The sequence below is a fragment of the Primulina tabacum genome, chromosome 2, assembly GCF_025594145.1.
Source record: "Primulina tabacum isolate GXHZ01 chromosome 2, ASM2559414v2, whole genome shotgun sequence".
NCBI classification, from domain to species: Eukaryota; Viridiplantae; Streptophyta; class Magnoliopsida; order Lamiales; family Gesneriaceae; genus Primulina; species Primulina tabacum.
In genome coordinates, this window is record NC_134551.1 from 54,335,943 (window position 1) to 54,348,869 (window position 12,927).

The following is a 12,927-nucleotide window of genomic DNA, read 5'->3' on the forward strand; positions in this document are numbered from 1 at the left end:
TATATATTTTTCAGTGGTTTCCAAATAGACTTTTGATTTTAAAATGTTCATGAAATTGAAATATATATATATTTATGTAATTTAAATTCAGTACTTATTCGATTTATGTAAAATAAATTAATTAGTAGATGTGTAAATAATATGATCAAGTAAATATATGATTAAATAAGATAAATCATGGATGTATTAATAATATACAACTTTATCGAAATATGTGTACATAAAGTAGAGGCAATATCGTGATTAAAGGAAGAATCCTAGGGAAACTCCATTTTTGCTGGTTAAATGAAATAGCATATTAGTTCAATTTTATATTGCATAGTTTGACGTCATTGGGATGATTGTAACTTTGTATGTGAAAATTTAAAAAAAAAAAAATGGTATATTTTTCATTCAATGATGAGATCGATACATAAGATCATACATGACGATTATTGTTTGGCCTGACTAAATATTCATTAACCTCATATTGAATTGTCAATTAAGCTTTTTAAAAAATTCCATAAATATCATCGTAAAACTTTCACCTTTACTACAATCATCTTTTTAATCTTCTTCATTCTCTAGAAAAATATCCATACAGTTAATTTCTGGCTTTCAACATATAGTGCTTTTTATTATTACTATTGTTCAAGATATTATTATAGTAAATATTTAGCGTGTATATCAAATTCATCATATTTATATATCACAAAAATCCATGAGATTGTCTTACGTAATAATCTTGTGAGACGGATTTCAGATCCAATAAATGAAAATTTTACTTTCAATGCCATCAACTAAGTTGGTTTACCTGGCCATATGCAGTATGTTTGTTACATTTTCTATCTTGCATAGTGTCTTCTGAAGATTATGGTTTTATAGGCTTCAGATATGGCTCTTTGAATCTTTCAGTTGGAGCTACGGTTATTCCGTTCACTTGTATGTCATCTGCATTACACAGTTAATCAACTCTTTGTGCTTGAACAACAGGATTTCATGTCTAATGGTAAATTGTAAAGATGCAATTTTTCGTAGAATCTCAATGGAACACGTTGATTCAAACAAAACTGAGGTTGTAAGATTATAATGAAAACCTGAACTGATTGTGAGATTGTGATGGCAAATACATACCTATAGATATAGACGCACATATCATAGTTTGCATTGTGGAACAATTTTCATCATTATAATTATTTAGTTTGTCGATAACGAAAGATATGTATCGTTGCGAAAATTACGGGATCGACGAGGGGGACCACCCCCAAAAGCTCTTCAGAAACCACACAATCATTTGCAAGGGTCATGATTGGTTTTCATGAAAGGGTGCAATGTTTAACGAAGAGCCACGTCTGTTCTGAATCGAATTTTTGTTTCTATATATATGGCATCATTAGATCAACAAATGTATTGTTTTTGTTGGATTCTGATTTGATTTAGTAACCTACAAATACAGTCTTGTGACTAAAGTGAGAGAGAAAATATTTCTTAAAAGAAAGCGTAGCAAACGTGTCTAGGAGTTTATTCACAAATTATTCGAAAAAATATTTGATCAACATGCATGAGCAAGAATTATGAATTTATTTATTTCCTTGACAGCGGGAGATGAACTTCCAAAAAACGCATGGTTGGTTAGCAAGATGGGAAGATTAACTGCCGGCTTTCAATATGAACGTAAATGTAAGTGTCTTGCTACATTTCGGGCCCGAAGATTAACTGCCGGCTTTCAATATGAACCATGACATTGTTTTTATTGGAAGTCTGTTAAGGAAAGTACAAGTATTATATCAGGTAATCTTTGTGAGTTTACTACTCATGTCATGGTTCAGAATTATACAGAATTACTTTGATGTTCAGCATGTGGTTATTTTTCTGCACCACATTAAGCTTTTTCTTTTTAATTGTTATTTGATTTTCATTTCTTTATTAGATGTTGCATTCCTGTGCCTTTTTGTCCACTGCACTCTTATTTTCCGATTTTACTTCTCTCAGATTAATAAAGGACAATTGTGTGACTTTGTGGAGTTAAACCACGTTATTCATGTTGTTTTGCATTTCATTCAAATAATGACGGGAAAATATTATGGCAATTTTTTTTATACAATGTTGTCTTTAGTGGGAAGCAAAAGATGGAGCAAGATTCAAAAACTTAGAGAGCTGGAGCTGTGCAATTGGTTATGGGTTGAGATCAGGAAGTCCATGGAGCCCATCCTTCAATTTTGGACTTGAACTTGCAAAATATTTCGCAGGTTCTTGAGTTTTCAGACCATTTATTCTGCTAGTCCTTCGTTGACTAGCATTTTGTATCTCATAGTCATGTCAACTTCTGATGTTACTGTTATACGGGCCGAGCATGCTTTTTAGATAATCTTGAAAGGTGTGGGAACTTGAGTCGCTCAATTTAAAGAAACACATACTTCCTCTACATCTTGTATCATAAATCATGTTAATACGTTCTGTGAAGAAGTATTCTAAAACAAGGACTCAATCCACGCAACTTATAAAAAAAGTGGATGGAATAACGCTAAGATGGCATATATAGGTGGTAGATCTGGCATTGATTCATCTTTTATGTATCTTGGGCTTGCTCAGTAATGGATATATGATAAACCCTAATATTTGTGCTTATCTGTAAGTATTATCCCTAATTATGTGCTTATCTGAATTAATTTTATAATATTTTTATATTTGAATAAAAGAAGAAAAAAGCCTAATTTGGGATATAATTATTTTACAAAACTTCAAAGGAACTAAAATACCAAAAGAAAGGAAATACAATATTTTTATATTTTACTATCTTGAAAATATTGAAATTTTGGAACAAAATCTGTGCAGATCTTGCTAAATAAAATCTCTACAATTTTTGAACTTTTCATGAACCTCAAGTAGTTGGAGGGTTAGACCCATGAAATGGAGATAAAAAGAAACGCGAAAGAAGCTTACAAAAAAGGCGCAAAAGAAAAGAAAAAAAGCAGCGCGGAAGGGGGGGGGGGAGGAGAGAAGAACAAGAGAAGAAGGCAGAGACACAAGGAGAAGCGCAGAAGAGAGAGGCAGAGGAGAGAGAAAGGAAGGGATGAGACAAAGGATAGTCACGCAAAGAAAGGAGGAGAGCAGAAGCGAAAGCAGAGGAAGGAAGAGAAGACGAAAGTGTAGAATTGAAGGGAGGAAGATAAAAGGCAGAAGCATGAGGAATTCCTCAACACACGCCAAAAATCACTTAGTGGGGTGTATTCATGTAGACTTTTAATGATTTTTTCAAATGCTAGACTTTTATGGATTTGATAGATTTTTATTGACTTTTATGGATTTGATAGATTTTTATTGACTTTTATGGAATCTAACAGATTTATATATATATTTATGTGGATTCATGTAGACTTTTTTGCAAGATTTTTATTAACTTTTACAGAATCTCGTAGATTTATAAACATATTTATGTGGATTCATGTAGATTTTTTTGCAAGATTTTTATAGACTTTTGTGAATTTCTTTTAAAGGATTTTATAAATTTTGTACTTAATTATAACATATTATTTTTTATTAATTTCTTTAAACCAATAATTAATTGACATATATAACATATTCAGTTTGAAATAATTTTTCAATATTTATATTAATAAATAAATTTACTTGTTTAAAAGTAAAATCATTTAATACTTACATGTGTATATATATGGGTTTGTATGCATGTTTGTAAATTTTTAAAAAAAATCAATTGATTAATCTGTAACCTTGTTTTTGAATTGATAATATATATGAGAAAAGAATATTATTTATCACTGTGTGGATACAATTTTGTATAAAAATATCATAGCTTACATATTAATTGAAAATGCTAAAAATAATTTAAAAAATCATGGTTGTTGCGAGGCTATTCAATTATTAAGAATTAAGCGACATTTTTTTGGATCATCTTTTATTATTATTATTGAATATTACATTAATTTGTATGAATCATAAATTAAAAATCACAAAATCAATTCTATAATTCAAAATTTCATATGATATTAAAATAAAAAAATTATTAAATGAACAATCAGCCAAAAAATGAAAAATTTGAAAAGAAAGATGAAAATATATATAGAGACACATTTCGAAAATTTGAGAGAGTGATAGTGACCGACGATTTCGATTGGGAATAAATCTAGCAAGCGGACTAGGTCAAGTTATAGTAAATGGATGATGAGTTCAGTATAGATCCCACAGAGACTACTATTTAATTACTAAAATTTATATCACTTAACTTAAGCTAGACAAAATAAATAAAAAGATGATATGTGGATTATTAATCTAAACTTTAAATAAAATAATTGCAATTAAAAACGAGGGATTCAAATATCAGGAGAGATTCAAATTCAAATAAATAACTAAGACACACAACGGTAACAAACTCTACTATGTTGACACGTATTAAAATTCAATTAATTATTTAATTCTTGACAATTACAATGAAATCCCCGAATTTATTTATTAAACGATTTCTCGAGTTAATAAACCTATTTAAATATAACAGTCCAATTATTTCTAATTGAATTTAATTAGATCTAAATGCATTAAATCTTCGTGGAATTTCAGTTTTCACCTAAAACCGCACACTGAAACCGAATACTATTTCTAGTCAGTTTAACCATGTGTTGATGACGTCTTTGTTGCTATATTTAATCAATCATCTTCTGATTCGTGATTAATCAACATACATGTAAATAGTTGATCAGACTATTAACAAGAAATATTAAACCAACATCAATCAATAATTAAAATCAAGAGAAATAATATATTGAAAATAAATTAAATATCAAATAAATTTTTGTTTGGACCTATCGTGGTCTTAGTCTAAACAAAATTATTCCATGAATTCAAAACAAAAGTGCAAAGTCATATTTAAGTTCATAGAAGAAAACAAAATAAAGAAGGAATAAGAGAAATGCTCAGTGATTTGTGGCGTGTGATGAGGAATTCCTCCAGCTTTTGCCTATGTCTTTCTCCCTGTTTCTTTTCTCTTCTTCCTCCCTGGTGTTGTCTTTCGTTAGTCTTCTGTTTTGCACTTCCGTCTTCTCTCTTCTGCCTCTCTCCTTTGCTGTTACGGATCTCCTCCCTACTGTTCACTTCCGTTCTCTTTCCTTTCTTCTCTCTCCTCTACCTCTTTCTTCTTTTCTCTCTCTGTTCACGTCTCTGTACGCTTTCTCTCTCTCTTCCTCGTTGCTTCTCTTCCTCTCTCTTCCGCGCGGATTTTTTTCTTTTGTTTTGCGCCTCTTTTTCCTGTTACGCTTATGCCCCTTTTTATTCTTCTCAATGGACCTCCTCTTTCAAATATTTTAAGCACATGTCAAGTATAAAAAATGTAGATAAGATATTTATCAAGATTTATATAGATTTTTCTAAATTTTCAATATCATCAAAGAATGATAATATTTTATTTCCTTTCTTTTGATATTTCGTTTCCTTTGAAATCTTATAAAATCATCTTATCTCCCAATTTAGGCATTTTTTCCTCTTCTATTCAAATCTACAATCATTATAAAATTAATTAAGATAAGCACAAAATTAGGGATAATAATTCTAGATAAGCACAAATATTATAAAATAAAATCCCTAAAATCTCTATAAGATTTGAGCTTATCAATCCCCCCACACTTAGTTTTTGTTCGTCCTCGAACAAATAAAAGAATAAAAATATAACCGAGAAATATTCAATGATTCACCACAAAATTGATACAATCAACATTTTTCAACCTTCCAAATTCCGTCACACTCAATCAAAAGATCACAATTCGAAAATCATAAAATTCATTTTCGTTGCAACTTTAAAACTCAAGCATTCACTAGAAAATATCAAAATAATGAGACGTGTGTACTGTGGAAGTCAAAACTCATATTCCTCAAATGTGTTTTAGTTCAAGGAGTGCTCATATTTTATGATTTTTTTAAAAAAATTCTCCATAAGCTTGTCTTTCATACCTTTCTCCACTAAATGTTGGAGAAATATGACCTGGTCAATAGGTCTTTTTAAGTTTATAACGTTAGGCCACGGGCTCACGGCTACAATAAAGGTAGGGATATTCAAAATGAGAGAAAATAAACAATTATTCCTTCAGCGCATTCCTTCATCTCTTCTCTTCCTTCTTATTGAGTTTCATCATCATCCATCTAATTTTTTCATATTCCTTGTACTTTCGTTCATATTCCCTATTTTTTTTCTCTTCCTCCAGCTTTTTTCAATCTTCAACAACATTCCCTTTTAGTTTTTTCAATCACTACATCATACAACATTCATTCCTCCTTCTTTTCTTTTATAATTATACATATCTTTTCATCAACTCCTCCAATTTTTCTTATCAATAAACACATAAGAGTTATTGAAAATTTTAAAGCTCTAAAGAGTTTATTTCTCTCAAAATTAAGGTAGAGGAATAGTGTATATGCTAAAATTGGGTAGTTGATGTGGGATTTTGAAGGAATACGAATGTGGGCTAATTGTATGTCTTTGACATACTCCATTCGATTTATTAGGCTCAACAGGGGATACTAGGGATATGAATGATGCATAGGATAGGCTCGAAAGGCTCAAACGGTCCAAGGATCGCCTAATCATCCCTAAGTCATCCTCCTCCGTATTTTCGCCTCAAAATATAATCAGACAAATTCTAGATTGTTTCTTTTTTTTTAAATATTTTTATGAGCTCATCTCTTGCCAATTCACAATTAATTCATATAAGTATGACCTAAAGTGCATAGATGATGTCTCAAATATGATACAAAACTAGTTTGTGCTTAAATCCTTCAGCTACAACTACAATTTATCTCAATTAATTCTAGGTGTGTGATTCAATCTCTTGAGTGATCAAAAATCTAGAAAGTCAATTAGTGTATCATGTAATCATAAGTGCAGTTTCTCAAAGAATAACCAGAAAAAAAATTTCATGTTCGAGGATTAGATATTTAAGCACATGCTAAGTGTTGTGACATGAAACCAAACACAAATGCCCCCCCACCCCCCCACACACTTTTTATTCACACTGTCCTCAGTGTCATGCCATTCAAAAATAATATAAAAGTTGGATGCAGAATACCAAGAGAACACTTCCCTGACAATGTTGCTTTAAATCCCATGGACTGTTACATGGAGATGGTAGAATTCCTCAGTGCTGGAAATCTTTTATTTCAACATTTTAGCTTTTCCAGAATCTAAATCATATTCCTTCATTCCAATATTCCATACACACACCAAAATCACAGAGGATTAAACTAACAAAATGAAAAAGTAAAAATAAAAGAAACAAAATAAAATAAATCACTGGGTTGCCTCCCAGCAAGCGCTAAGTTCATTGTCTATAGCTTGACTATGGAGAAGCAGCCTTCAAATAGCGGCTTCCGCCCATATTAAGTATCATACGATATTACATATGAGTCTTGATTGTGTGTGTCCTCAAGCTTGGCATGATATTGACATTGTAAGCTCGTCGCTCCAACAACACTCGGCAAAAATTGATTATTAGGGGAAGAACAATCCAATCCATGATAAATCTCGTAGAGGATGTAATATTCTTGAGTTTTCGTTGATAGAAATAAAGAATCTGCTGGTGGAATATATGTTAAGACCATATATGAGTTCAAATCCTTCGACTTGTGTTCTTCTACATCCTCCAACTTCACTTCTGCCTCATCTTCGCATAGGAATTCCTCGTACTTCACTTCTGCCTCATCTTCGCATAGGAATTCCTCGAAGAATTCTTCTTCCTTCAGCTCAAGTACTTGTGGAAGATCAGATTCAGATGAAGTTTCTACATGATTTGAATCACTCTCCAAACCTTGGTTGTTTGAGTTGTCATCATTCACCCATGCCTGATTGGTCATTAATTGATCAGCAAAAATCGCTTCATTCTCTTGGCGGATTTCAGAAACTGGTTGCATTAGAAGCTCAATCTGTTCATCGATGAAACACAAAGAGTTGACCATCTTCTACCACTGGGCCATGATTTCATCTAAATGTGCAATACGCTCTTCTTGTTGCTCAAATGGTTGGTTTACAAAATCGGGGCAAAATTGTGGAGGATATTGGTGACTCCAACCCTGCAGTGAAGGATCACAATGCCAATGGTAGTCGAAATCTGCCATATCATCTAACAAGTGCATCGCACTGTTGTAATTTCTATTAAATAAGTGACTACCAGTTGCTAAAGCTCCATAATTTACCCAACTTCTTGTTGCCTCATCCAAACCAAAATAGAAAATTTGAATAAGAGTGTAGTTTGATAAATCATGAAACCGAAAGTTGTTTGCAAGATCATTGAATCTCCCCCAAACAGCATAGAATGGTTCCGAGTATTGTTGGGCAAAATTCGTGAACCCCGATGATCCATCTTGAAGTACCTCGCAATAAAACAAATAAATTAGAAAAAAACAGATGATTTTTTTATCTTTTTTTTGGGAAAAAATGTCTAGTCTCAATAAAGCAATTTATTTCCAATATTAAATAAATTAGTCCCCGGCAACGGCGCCAAAAAATTGACTGACGATTTCGGTTGGGAATAAATCTAGCAAGCGGACTAGGTCAAGTTATAGTAAATGGATGATGAGTTCAAGTATCGATCCCACAGAGACTAATATTTATTTACTAAAATTTATATCACTTAACTTAAGCTAGACAAAATAAATAAAAAGATGATATGTGGATTATTAATCTAAACTTTAAATAAAATAATTGCAATTAAAAACAAGGGATTCAAATATCAAGGAGGGATTCAAATTCAAATAAATAACTAAGACACACAACGGTATCAAACTCTACTATGTTGACACGTGTTAAAATTCAATTAATTATTTAATTCTTGACAATTACAGTGAAATCCCCAAATTTATTTATTAAACGATTTCTCGAGTTAATAAACCTATTTAAATCTAACAGTCCAATTATTTCTAATTGAATTTAATTAGATATAAATGCATTAAATCTTCGTGGAATTTCAGTTTTCACCTAAAACCGCACACTGAAACCGAATACTATTTGTAGTCAGTTTAACCATATGTTGATGACGTCTTTGTTGCTATATTTAATCAATCATCTTCCGATTCGTGATTAATCAACATACATGTAAATAGTTGATCAGACTATTAACAAAAAATATGAAACCAACATCAATCAATAATTAAAATCAAGAAAAATAATATATTGAAAATAAAACAAATATCAAATAAAGTATTGTTTGGACCTATCGTGGTCTTAGTCTAAATAAAATTATTCCATGAATTCAAAACAAAAGTGCAAAGTCATATTTAAGTTCATAGAAGAAAACAAAATAAAGAAGGAATAAGAGAAATTCTCAGTGATTTGTGGCGTGTGATGAGGAATTCCTCTAGCTTTTGCCTCTGTCTTCCTTCCTGTTTCTTTTCTCTTCTTCCTCCCTGGTGTTGTCTTTCGTTAGTCTTCTGTTCTGCACTTCCGTCTTCTCTCTTCTGCCTCTCTCCTCTGCTGTTATGGATCTCCTCCCTACTGTTCACTTCCGTTCTCTTTCCTTTCTTCTCTCTCCTCTACCTCTCTCTGTTCACGTCTCTGTACGCTTTCTCTCTCTCTCTCTTCCTCGTTGCTTCTCTTCCTCTCTCTTCCACGTTGATTTTTTCTTTTGTTTTGCGCCTCCTTTTTCTGTTACGCTTATACCCCTTTTTATTCTTCTCAATGGGCCTCTTCTTTCAAATATTTTAAGCCCATGTCAAGTATAAAAAATGTAGATAAGATATTTATCAAGATTTATATAGATTTTTCTAAATTTTCAATATCATCAAGGAATGAGAATATTTTATTTCCTTTCTTTTGATATTTCGTTTCCTTTGAAATCTTATAAAATCATCTTATCTCCCAATTTAGACATTTTTTCCTCCTCTATTCAAATCTACAATCATTATAAAATTAATTAAGATAAGCACAAAGTTAGGGATAATAATTCTAGATAAGTACAAATATTATAAAATAAAATCCCTAAAATCTCTATAAGATTTGGGCTTATCAGATAGAAATAGATGAGAGGAGAGAAGATAAGAAGAGATGTGATGTGAAGCGACAGAGGGAGAAATAAATAATTTGTGTACGAGTTAGAAGTTTTGAAAATCCATCCAAATCTTTGGGTTGAACAATTTTTTACAATTTATAGTTGTACTTTATGCTTTAATATTTGTATATTAATGAATTTCATGAAGTTATTAAAAGTCTATTAAAAATTTGAATACCTCTAGATTTTTAAAAAGTCAATGTTGAATATCACTTGACTTTTTAAAACTCTATGAAAGTCTATTTTGAATACCACTAGACTTCTATAGAATATGCAAAAGTCTTAATTGAATACATCTAAACTTTTAAAATCTACAAAAGTCATTAAAAGTCAATAAATCTCCTACATTGATACAACCCCGTAAGAATTCTTTTTATTCCTTCTTTATTTTGTTTTCTTCTATGAAAATAAATCTGACTTTTCACTTCTGTTTTGAATTTATGGAATAAATTTCTTTAAGCTAAGATCACGATAGGGCCAAACAATACTTTGTTTGATATTTGTTTTGTTTTCAATATATTATTTTTCTTGATTTTAATTATTGATTGATGGTAGTTTAACATTTCTTGTTAATAGCTCGATCAACTATTTACATGTCTGTTGATTAATCACGAATCGAAAGATGATTGATTAATTATAGCAACAAAGACGTCATCAACACATGGTTAAACTGCCTAGAAATAATATTTTGTTTCAGTGTGCATTTTAGGTGAAATTGAAATTCCACGAAAATTTAATGTATTTAGATCTAATTAAATTCAATTAGAAATAATTAGACTGTTAGATTTAAATAGTTTTATTAACTCAATGAATCATTTAATAAATAAATTTGTAGTTGAATCCCTTCTTGATTGTTAAATTCGTTGTTTTTAGTTGAAATTATTTTATTTAATAGTTTAGATTAATAATTAACATATCATATTTTTATTTATTTTGTCTAGCTTAAGATAAATGATAAAAATTCTAATAATTAAATATTAGTCTCTGTGGGATCGATACTTGGACTCATCATCTATTTACTATAACTTTACTTAATCCGCTTGCTAGATTTATACACAACTGAAATCGTCGGCCAATATCCTAGCCTATAAGGTCTGTGACAGGGGTTCTAATTTTAGCCATTTCATGCCTCTCGAGATTTATACTTATACCTGATAGCCGTTAGTCAAGTCATAAAAATATGAATTTATCAGTAGAGGAGGATGAAAAGTTTTCCTATGAATGAAGATTATTGAATGTACAAAACGCACACACCTATGAGAAATAAATAAAAGACCCTTGTCCATCGGGAAACAGTTTCCCTGCTGTTGTGATTCATGTGCGTTCTAATTTGTTCTCGGCGTTGACTTGAATTAACTTTTTGTTACTCGTGTACTGCAGTTCATTGCTTCTTTCTATCAGCATGTAGTGGTTCAGAGACGGGTATCTTTTCTCTCTCTCTTGCATTCTCTGTGTGTGTGTGTGTGTGTGTGTGTGTGTTTTGTTTTATGTGGTTTTGTCTTGCTCTTTGAATATGTTCAGGTTAAGCCTTTTGCATTGCTGTATATGCATGTGACAGACAAATTTTGATGATGAAAGTCATGTGCTTGCAATTATTCACATCCTGAACAATATGCTACAAATTGGTCAAACAATATATATAGTTGGTTATTCCTTGCTGACATTGGATATGAATGCACCATTGCTGAGACATCTGAATAAATATGAATCCATATCGCATACTGCTAAAATGTAATCATTTGGTGGATTTAGAGTGGTAGTTTTGATTAAATAGCAAAAGCACATTATTCAGACCACCACCATCATTTGATAATTGTGGTTTCGATCTTAAATGAAGATTTCATACACAATTCTAATATTTGAAAGTTCATAAAAATATAATTGACAATAATCTACTTCTCCTATGATACAGATAAAAAATCCACTTGAAGAAAATGAGATTGTTGGAATCACAAATTACATTGATTTCGGTTTTGAGTCACAAACGAGGTACTTCCATCTGTTTATTGGAAATATTAGTCGGTTTTTTGTTTGAGGGTTTGGATTACATTTAATTTTTTTATGAAGGGTTGATTATGTAAAGTCTCCTAGCAACATTCAAGATTCAACTTTTCAAGTTGCTGCATCTTGGCAAGCCAATGAAAACTTCTTACTCAAGGTGATACACTTATTTGAATCGTCAACCTTTAGTTTGTTCTTTAATATTCGTAAAATTTTCTAGTAAAAAATTAAGTAATAGTAGCATGCGGCTTCTTTAGGGAAAGGCAGGGCCTCTTAGCTCGTCCATTGCTTTAGCTTTCAAATCATGGTGGAAGCCTTCCGTCACTTTTAGCTTGTCAGGTGTCATTTGTGTTTTCCTGTCTAGTTGATTGGAGTTTTAGTTCCCATATTTTTGGAATTTCATTTTGATGCTTGTTTACTTTCTATAGCCCTGCTAGATCAGTAATGTGTCTGGCGCCCTACTATGTAATCTCTGCATGTCTTGTTAATGCTGTAAGCTGGCACTTTGATTTCACTAATACAGCTAGCGCACATACCGAATTTCGTGATGCTGACCCCAAACAAAGAGCATTTAGCAGAGGGCATCCACTGGAAAATTGGTGAGAGACCGATGATCCAATCTGATGTGAATTCTGGAAATTAACCTTGAATAAAATGTTGTAAATCTTTTTATTTTGTTCTAAGATGGGAAAACTTTTCAAAGTACGATTTGGATTCATTTTAGCATTTTAAGAATGTTGACCAAAAATGATGTTATAATTTAGAAGATGGATCGAATCGAGTTTTAAAAAAAAATCTGTGTAATGAAGTGATGTTAGTTTGAATTATGAAGAGATTAATTTGTTAAAAATGGAATGACGAAGGATAAAGAAAATCATTAAAATTTATTGTAAAAACAAAAAAA

General features: G+C 31.3%; 1 pseudogene; it reads left to right on the forward strand.

Annotated features, from left to right (window-relative positions):
* Nucleotides 1-212: 212 nt before the first annotated feature.
* LOC142537887 (uncharacterized) lies at nt 213-12,666 on the forward strand (annotated as a pseudogene).
* The last annotated feature ends 261 nt before the right edge of the window (nt 12,667-12,927 follow it).